Here is a 10439-nt window from a genome sequence, read left to right on the forward strand (position 1 = left end):
TATTTAAATAAATTTGTATTAAAAAAAATAGTTATTTTTTAAATTATTTTGATCATTTATTTTTTTAAATAAATATGGTTCAAATATATAGTTATCAATGTTTAATCATCTTATTTTTTGCATGAATATGCTACTCAACGAATCTAAAAAAATAAACAGTTTAAATTATCAGAATTAGATCCAAAATGAAAATGAGTCTACTAAGTCTAAACAATCTCTTAAGTTGAGATTAAAAAAAAAAAAATGGCATGATAAAAGTCAAATGTTACATTGATTTTTGTCACTTTCCAAACACATTAACCAAAAAAAACTCCTAAAAATCCAAACCAAAAAAAAAATCCCAAAGCGGCACTTAGTTAGTTGGATTAATTGTAGGGGGAGTTATAGGCTAGTCCTTTGGACCGGACTTAATTCCTAAGAAGTCCTGACCAAAAATAATTTAGTCCATCTTCCATTTGTACCCTTTACATTTAGTTGAGTGATTTTATCCTAAACCCAAACACATCTCTCTTTCTCTCTCTCTCTCTCTCTCCCTATTTCTATCACTGGCACACCATTTCGTCCTCTCCCTTCATCACCAACCATCATCTCCTTCTCTTTCGCTGCCATCACCGTTACTCCTCCCCCATTATTCACCTGTTAGCTTCAACACTGTAATCCTCCATCATTGATCTACCAACTTCGACATCGTCATTGCTACCATCTTCCTCCATTACCAATCTACCATCTTCGACATTGTCGCTGCAACCATCTTCTTCCATCACCGGTTTGGGATGCAAAGTGTCCGATCAGGGCATTGAAAGGTGGTGTTGATCTTCTACAGACGTGTAACTGATTTGATAAATTTGTTACTTAATTCAGTGATAAATTTGTTGTGATGTCCCTTCTCTCTCTCAAATCAAGTCTGTTATTTGTAAATTTTTTAACAAATTCATCAATGATAAATTTATCACTGGTTTAAACAAATTTGTCACTAGTTTATCATTGATTTAAACAAATTTATCGTTGTCAATGTCGACACTCTCATCTTCATTCATGTCAATTTTTTTGATCTCTCTCAGATCTAACATCATCTCTCTCAAATCCAACGGTCACAGAGACAATTCTCATGTTTACCAACACCAACGAATTCATCAATAGCTCTGGAACTCATCAATGTTGACACACTCTATCTCCATTCATGTCGATTTTGTTGATCTCTCTCAGATCTAACACCATCTCTCTCAAATCCAAGGGCCACAGAGGAAGTCCTCATATTCACCAACACTTACTACAAGAAAAGGGGGCTTAAGAGACAAAACTTTTTGCGACGGCACATTTGCTGTCACAAAAAATGACTTTTTGCGACGGCACAACTTGCCGTCGCAAAAAATGTGACTTTTTGAGACGGGACAGCTTGCCGTCGCAAAAAATGTGACTTTTTGAGACGGCACGACTTGCCGTTGCAAAAAATAGAGTATTTGCGACGATATAAAATGCTGTCGCGAAAAAGTAGAGTATTTGCGACGACAGAAATTGTTGTCGCAAAAAAAAAAATAGAGTATTTGCGACGGTAGAGATTGCTGTCCCAAAAAAATAGAGTTTTTGCGACGGCACCAGCTGCAGTCGCAAAAAAAAAAAAAAAAAAAAAAGTTTTTTGTTACTGTAATAGGCACCGTTGCAAAAAAAAATAAAAATAAATAAATAAATATATATATATATATTGTGGCTTTAAGACGGCTTCATATATATATAGTCACAAAATGGTTTAAATAAATGCAACAGTATTTTTGTATCACAAAAATAAAAAATAAAAAACGACATTGTCTTACTCTTTTGAACATTTCTCTTTTCACCCATTTTTTTATCTTCTTATCTCTCTGTCTCTGTCTCTGTCTTTCTTCTCTTTCTCTCTCTCACTCATCACACTTCTCTGTCTGTCTCTTTCTCTCTCTCTCTTTGTGTCTCTCGCCCATCTCTCTTCTCTCTATCTCTCTCGCTCTCTTGCTCATCTCTCTCACTCTCTTTCTCGTTTATCTCTTTTCGCTCTTTTTTTTTTCTCTCTCTCTCTTTGTCTATCTCTTTTCACCTATTTTTTCATCTTCCTCTCTCTCTTCTCTTTCTCTCTCTCACTCATCACTCTTTTCTGTATGTCTGTCTGTCTGTCTCTCTCTCTCTGTGTGTCTCTCACTCATCTATCTCTTCTCTCATCTCTTTTCTCTCTCTGTCTCTTTTGCTCATCTCTCTTTTCTCTATCTCTCTCATCTTTCATCTCTCTCTGTCTCTCTCGCTCATCTTTTTTCTTTCTATCTCTCTCTCTGTCTCTCTCATTCATCTCTCTTCTCTCTATGTCTCTCTCACTCATCACTCATCACTCTTCTCTCTCTGTCTCTCTCGTTCATCTCTCTTTTCTCTCTGTCTCTTTTTCTATCTCTCACTCTCTATATCTTTCTCTTTTTGTCTCTCTCTCTCTCACTCTCATCACTCTTCTCTGTCTGTCTGTCTTTGTCTCTGTCTCTGTCTTTCTTTCTTTGTCTCTCGTTCGTCTCTCTTTTCTCTATCTTGCTCATCTCTTTTCTTTCTCTATCTCTCTCACTCATCTCTCTTCTCTCTATCTCTCTCTCTGTCTCTCTCGCTCATCTTTCTTCTCTCCCTCTCTCTCTTTTTTTCTATGTCTTTCTATTGATCATCTATTTTTGCTCTCTTTCTCTCTCTCTCTCTCTGTTTATCTCTCGCTCATCTTTTGTTTCTCTCTCTTATTCTATCTGTTTCTCTCTCTCTCTCTCTCTATATATATATATATATCTCTTTCTCTCTATCTCTCTCTTACTCATCACTCTTTTCTCTCTCTTTCTCTTTGCGTCTGTCTGTCTCTCACTCTTCTTTCTCCCTTTCTCTCTCCATGTCTGTCTGTTTGTCTCTCTCTTTCATTGTGTTCACTTTGCTCACTCTTTCCCTCCCATCTTCTCTATTTACTGAGCTCTCCACTACAAGAAAATGTACTTTTAGCGACCACTTTGCCTTTCTCTCGCTCATCACTCTATCTCTGTTTCTGTCTGTCTGTCTGTCTCTCTCTGTCTCTCTCTCTCTTACTCATCTCTCTCTCACCACCAATCTCCTCTACCACCTTCACCACTACTGCAAATGTCATTCCACTATCACCATTATTACCACTGTTGCCATTCCACCTCTTCGACTACCATTACTACCACCATCGCCACCACTCCACTATCATTACCACCACTACTACCACTACTACTACTACTACAACTACTACTACTACTATTACCTCTCATCCACCACCGCCACTCAATCTCCTCTACCACTACCACTCAATCTCCTCTCTCTCTCTATCTCTCTTGCTTATCTTTCTTCTCCCTCTCACTCTCTCTATATCTCTTGTTCATTTCTTTTTGCTCTCTCTCTCTCTCTCTTTGTCTATCTCTCGCTCATCTTGTTTATCTCTCTCTTTTTTTCTTTCTCTCTGTCTCTCTTTCTCACTCATCTCTCATCTCTCTCAATTGTTCATTTCTCTCAATCACACTCATCTTTTTCTCTGAGCCCATTGTTGTTGAAAGAGGAAAAAGTCAAAAAATGAAATGGGTCTCTTTTTCTCTCTGTGTTTCTCGCTCATTTCTCTTCTCTCTCTCTCTCTTTCTTTCACTTATCTCTCTTCTCTATCTCTCTTACTCATCTCTCTCATCTATTTTCAAATATTTTTTTTTCAAATATTTTTTTAATTAATTTTTTTTCAATTATAATGTGTATGATCCATCGTCATAAATAATAAAAAAATAAATATAAATATTTTAGGCCTAGATAAACATGTTTTTTAGTTTATGTTTTTAATTTTTTTTAAACATTTTGTTCAAACCAAACGCGTTTTTAATTTATGTTTTTCTAAAAATAAACAAAAACCAATTTATAAATTTTTTGTAAACATAAACAAAAAACGTAAACGTTACCCAACGCTACCTTAAATTTTTATTTGTGACGGTTATACTTGATGTCGCCAAAAAAAAAAAAAAAAAACTCAAAATCTGATTGGCGCTCATTTTTCCCCTTTAACCAAAAATCCCCAAATCTCAAATCCCTAATTTTTGAATCACAAAAATCTCCATCTCTCTCTCTCGCGCGATTGTAAGCAAGGCAGACGACGGCGTTGAGCCATATCATCGATCAATCCTTCATGTATCTCTCTCTCTCTCTTCCTCCCTGTATCTCTCTCGACGATACAACACTTCAACCCCAGAACCAGAAACCCTAACCTCCTACTCATCATCATCAACAGATCAAACCTCCACAGACTGCTCCAAACTCGATCCAATTTTCCACATCATATACGGTCCAAACCATACACGGTTACACTTCCTCCCTCTCTCTCATCTGCCTCTGACGCCACGACTACTGCCACTGTGACTACCGCGCCACCGCCATCACCTCCGTTATCGCCCTCTCTCTCTCTTTCTCGCTCAGAAACCCATTCGATTTGAAGCTCAGAAACCCTCACTCTCAATCGATCGCTCAAATTTGTAAGTTTTATTTTATATATACATATATATATATATATATATATACACGTGTATATGTGTTCTCTCTAATATTAAGTTCATTGTTTTGGTTCTATATATATACATGACCTGTATGTGTGACTACTTGTTTAGGTTCTTTGGATGATTTTTAGTTGTCAACTTATTTTGGATATTTTTCTTTTACACTGCTATAAAGGTTTATTTTCTTAATTAGGGAAAATGATTTAGGGATATTAGGTTTAGTTGATTAAAAATGTGTTGTTGTCTTCCCCATGTTGGACCAATTCTAGCAGAGAATGACCCAGACAGAAATCAGAGTGAATGGTTCAGTCTGTAGCCCTCTCTGGAGGCTATGAAGATGATGAGGATCACGGTGAATGGTTCCTCTACACAGGAAGGTATGCTCATGGGTGCATTAGATATGTTATTGTTTGAGTAATTGCCATTATAGGCAATGTGTATATTTTCACTGGCATCCCTATACATTGGGTTTTGGTGTCAAAGTTGCTCCTTCATGAACATTTTTTCTTACAAGCTGTTGTTGTTAAGTCATGCATATTTGTCATTAGTGGCGCATTGTCACTTGATTTGGCCTTTACATTGATGTTTATCTTGTAAAAATTTGCAGAGTAAGATTTATCTAAATGGTAGGACTAAGTCAGGCTATTCATCGATGAACAATCCAATTTTGTATGGCTGGGCATAAACATGATTCATGTGCTACTATAAATACTTTATATTTCTGTTGTTCTTTTCATGCATGCATTGAGGTTGATCTATTTTCTATTTCTTTATCTATCTAAACTCTATCTATCTATACATATATATTTGTGGACAGTGGTGGAAGAGACCTCAGTGGAAACAAAAGGACGAACAAGATAGTCATTTGATTAGAAGTTTGATAAAATGAATGAGGCATTACGGGTTAGTTGCCGAAAAGGTTATCCTGTCCAAGTTGTGAGGTGAGTTTTGTCAATATGCTTAATATTGCATCTTCTAGTGAAATTGAATATTGAGTCTATGTTCTTGAAATTTCCATGGGATGGACAAGGATAGAGGAGTTCTCAAATCATTTCAAAAAGTAGTCAAATCATTTCAAATTTGGTAGTCAGATTAAAATCAACATTTTAAATTAGACTAAGATTTAATGGAAATCTGAAGGAAATTTGAGTTAGTAAAAAAATTACACTTCGCCCCCAGCCTCTTTGGGGAAAGAAATCAAGTACGATGAAAGAGGAAGACTGTGGGATCTTCTTGCAATTGACATTGGCTGCTAAGGTTTTAATAGTGTAGATTTAAAGTCGACGTGTTCAAATTAAATTATGTACTTTTCTATAAAAAAAAATTGAGGTACATGCAATGATGTTTCCAACTAAATGTATTACAAAGGTTCATTATGATCATATAATGCTTTCATTCAATCATATAATTACATGATTATAGGCTCCACAGTGCATTACAAGCTCAAATAGCTAGATTTAATTGTCAAGTTTTTATAACAATTTTACTAGATAGAAGTATCAAATGACACTCTGTTACATATTGAGAAAATGTATTTAGAAAAGTTCTAAAATTTAAATTATGTAAACCAGATTTATTCTCGTTGTGATCCAAGTTTAAATATACAACATACATTCAAATTCTGCGTACTTTTTCTGAGTATTTTTTTTTTCTCTAAATACTCGACATATCTAAATAAAACCCAATTATCTAAATTGCACATGACATTTTCAACTTTAAGATCTTTACCATGTTTATATGTGATAAAGACAATTCATGCAAGTAATAAAAAATTGTAAATTTATTAATTTAATATAACATTATTCCTAGAAGAATAAAGGATGAATTTGAGGAATTGAGATATAGGGAATATATACATACCATACTTAGAAGGATTATTAATTCTATCTTCAAGCCAGACATAGAAATTGGAGTTGCAATACTTGAAACCTTTAAATAGATGTTCAAGGCTGGTGAGGACAGCTTTGAGAGCATTTTTATGTGCTAGTGCTAGGGCGCAAGCTTCTTCAAAACAACCTCCTTATTCATTGCCTTTAGGGTTTGCTGCTCTCAGTGCTGGTAAGCAACCCAAAAGTGACAGGCTTAGAAACCCAAATTTTCTACATACAATTCTTGAATCATTACCAATAATCATATTATAGCCTCAACAATGTATTAATCTCACAGCCAATTAGTAAGATGAGAACTGTTATATACGATCAAAATATTTCATGTTCTTCACCAAAAATAAAAATAAAAATTTAATGAAATGGTATGGCATGGCATGGCCCATAAACAAATAAAGCTGTACAATGCTTGAGTTATATATACTAGAATGGTAAGTACACTATCTTGTACAAATGAAAATAGGATAAATTACAATAAACCCTTTTAAGTTTTGATTCGTTTGCACTTTTTCCTCCTAAACTTTAATAGTTACACTTAACCCTTTCTGTTAAGATTTTGTTAGGGATTTAAATAGAATCTTAACACATGACACATTTAATTTTTAGGACAATAATGTCCTAATCTGGTAATCTCATTTGCATTTTGTCTCCTTTATCTTAGTAGTAAAGTTCAAACGGAATCATTAAATAAGGACATTATTGTCTTAAAAATTCAGTAAGTGTGTCATTTACTTTATACATGATTGATTTCGTTTCAATCTCTAATAGAATCTTAATAGAAGTGGTTAAGTGTAACAAGATAATGCTTCAAGTTAATTAATTGTTGAGTTTTGAAATTCATAGAAGCACAATACAAATGGATCATAGTTTAAGAAGTTTACTATAATTTACTCTTGAAAATATCGTGTTATGAAATCTACAATCAAAGTAGTTAAAGATTCAATCTATGGTATCATCGCTCTTATTTTTATGTAACTTCGCTTGTGGTTATTTTAGAAATTAAAAAGAAAAAAAAAAGTGATATATCTATATCAACTCACACTACAAGAAAATGGGGCTTAAGGGACAGAACATTTTGCGACGACATATTTGGCACACACGACCGCCTAGGCACAAGAGACAAATGGAAGAAGATGGGGCTCGAATCGGGTTCTTGGTTTGGAAGTTAGAGCCAGATTTCGGTCTAAACAAACTAGTTCTTTAAGAAACTTAAATTCGACGTGTTGACGTCCCCAAATCACCAAACGGCGTCGGTTTGGCACGAAACTTGGCACACACGACCGCCTAGGCACGAGAGACTTGTTGGAGAAGACGGGGCTCAAATCGAGTTCCCGGTTTGGGAGTTAGAGCCGTATTTCAGTCTAGGCAAACTAGTTCTTTAAGAAATTTAAATTCGAGGTGTTGACGCTCCAAAATCACCAAACGGCGTCGGTTTGACACGAAACTTGGCACACACGATCGCCTAGGTACGAGGGTATTGTGTGAGGAGACGGGGCTCCAATCGGGTTTTCGGTTTGGGTGTTAGAGTCGGATTTCACTCTAGGCAAACTAATTCCTTAACAATTTGAATTCGAGGTGTTGACGCCCAAAATCACCAAACGGGGTCGGAATAGCACGAAACTTGGCACACACGACCGCCTAGGCACAAGAGACTTGTGGGAGAAGACGGGGCTCAAATTGGGTTTTTGGTTTGGGAGTTACAGTCGGATTTCGGTCTAGGCAAACTAATTCTTTAAGAAATTTGAATTCGAGGTGTTGATGCTCCAAAATCACCAAATGGCATCGGTTTGGCACGAAACTTGGCACACACGATCGCCTAGGCATGAGAGATTTGTGTGAAAAAACGGGGCTCCAATCGAGTTCCCGATTTGGAAGTTAGAGCCAGATTTCACTCTAGTTCCTTAGCAACTTGAATTCGAGGTGTTGACGGCCCAAAAGCACCAAACGGGGTTGGATTAGCACGAAACTTGGCATACACGACCGCCTAGGCATGAGAGACTTGTGGAAGAAGACGGGGTTTGAATCGGGTTCCCGGTTTGGGAGTTAGAGTCGAATTTCGGTCTAGGCAAACTAGTTCCTTAAGAAATTTGAATTCGAGGTGTTGATGTCCCAAAATACCAAACGATGTCAGTTTGGCACGAAACTTGGCACACACAACCGCCTAGGCACGAGAGACTTGTGGGAGAAGACGGGGCTCAAATCGGGTTCTCGGTTTGGGAGTTAGAGGTGGATTTCAGTCTAGGCAAACTAGTTCTTTAAGAAATTTGAATTCGAGGTGTTGATGCTCCAAAATTACCAAACGGCGTTGGTTTGGCACGAAACTTGGCACACACGATCGCCTAGGCATGAGAGATTTTTGTGAGAAGACGGGGCTCCAATCGGGTTCTTGGTTTGGGAGTTAGAGCCGGATTTCACTCTAGGCAAATTAGTTCCTTAACAACTTGAATTCGAGGTGTTGAGGGCCTAAAATCACCAAACGGGGTCGGACTAGCACGAAACTTGGCACACGCGACTGCCTAGGCATGAGAGACTTGTGGGAGAAGACGGGGCTCGAATCGAGTTCCCGATTTGGGAGTTAGAGCCGGATTTCGGTCTAGGCAAACTAGTTCTTTAAGAAATTTGAATTCAAGGTGTTGACGCTCCAAAATCACCAAACAGCGTCGATTTGGCACGAAGCTTGGCACACACGATCGCCTAGGCACGAGAGATTTTTGTGAGAAGACGGGGCTCCAATCGGGTTCCCGGTTTGGAAGTTAGAGCCGAATTTCACTTTATGCAAACTAGTTCCTTAACAACTTGAATTCGAGGTGTTGACGGCCCAAAATCACCAAACGGGATCGGATTAGTACGAAACTTGGCACACACGACCGCCTAGGCACGAGAGACTTGTGGTAGAAGATGGAGCTCGAATCGGGTTCCCGGTTTGGGAATTAGAGCCGGATTTCAGTCTAGGCAAACTAGTTCCTTAAGAAATTTGAATTCGAGATGTTGACGCCCCAAAATCACCAAACAGCGTCGGTTTAGTACGAAACTTGGCCTAGGCACGAGAGACTTGTAGGAGAAGACGAGACTCGAATCGGGTTCCCAGTTTGGGAGTTAAAGTCGAATTTCTGTCTAACCAAAATTATTTACTTAATTATCTTTGTAATTATATTATAGTTAATTTTTTTATGTTTTTTTGTAATTAAAATATTAACACATAATTATATTGTCATTAATTATTTTTATTTTTTGTTTTCAGATATTTCCCCAGTAGCAATTTGCTTCTTGTGGAATGCAGGCGTGTGAAGATTGCGACTAACTTTTGTTTTTGTTATGGTTACCCACGGAAGAATCATGGCGAAAACTTTGATTTTTGATTTACCTTATTTAGATTTGTGAACAACATTATGTATGTATTATGCAACATTATGTGGTGAGATAATTTTGTGGGTGTGTTGTTATGAATGGAAGAATATTTTAATTATGGATGAATTTTTATTTATTTTTTGGAATTTTTATTCTTATTATGTAATTATCGGTTTCTTTTTTAGTTATTTTTCATTTAATACAGGTAATTTTTATATTTTTAATAATTTTATTGCTGCTTCTTTCTTGTTTTTTTTTTTTTTTTTTGAGACGGCACCACACCGTCTCAAAAAAAAATTGGAACCAGGTTTTCTGCGACGGTAGTATAGTCGTCGCCAAAGATAGTGGCATTAGCTGAAACAAAAAACCTTTAGCGACGGTATTCTTTGCTGTCGCAAATAATTTTTTTGGAGACATGTTTGCGTTCTCAAATAACCATTTAGCGACGGTATTTTTGCCGTCGCAAATAACCTTTTTAGCGACGGTAACACAGTGCCGTCTCAAAAAATTCAGATTTCTACGTATTAATGCCGACAACATTTTGCCGTCGCAAAAAGGCATTCTTGTTGTCACAAAAAAGAGGCGATGGCGTTATATTGTCGTTAAAACCCTTTAGCAACCCCCTTTGTTGCGACCCCTCACTTGCCGTCGCTAAAAGTCAGTTGCCGTCACA

General features: G+C 36.9%; 1 long non-coding RNA gene across 1 annotated transcript; it reads left to right on the forward strand.

Moving 5' to 3' along the window:
• Positions 1-4009: 4009 nt before the first annotated feature.
• LOC114257032 (uncharacterized) lies at positions 4010-9884 on the forward strand. Its single transcript, XR_003627433.2, has 4 exons — positions 4010-4511; positions 4805-4909; positions 5350-5473; positions 9660-9884. It is a non-coding gene; the product is annotated as an uncharacterized LOC114257032 (long non-coding RNA).
• Positions 9885-10439: the final 555 nt, after the last annotated feature.

This window comes from Camellia sinensis, chromosome 10 (genome assembly GCF_055761805.1).
Source record: "Camellia sinensis isolate YWXY chromosome 10, ASM5576180v1, whole genome shotgun sequence".
NCBI classification, from domain to species: Eukaryota; Viridiplantae; Streptophyta; class Magnoliopsida; order Ericales; family Theaceae; genus Camellia; species Camellia sinensis.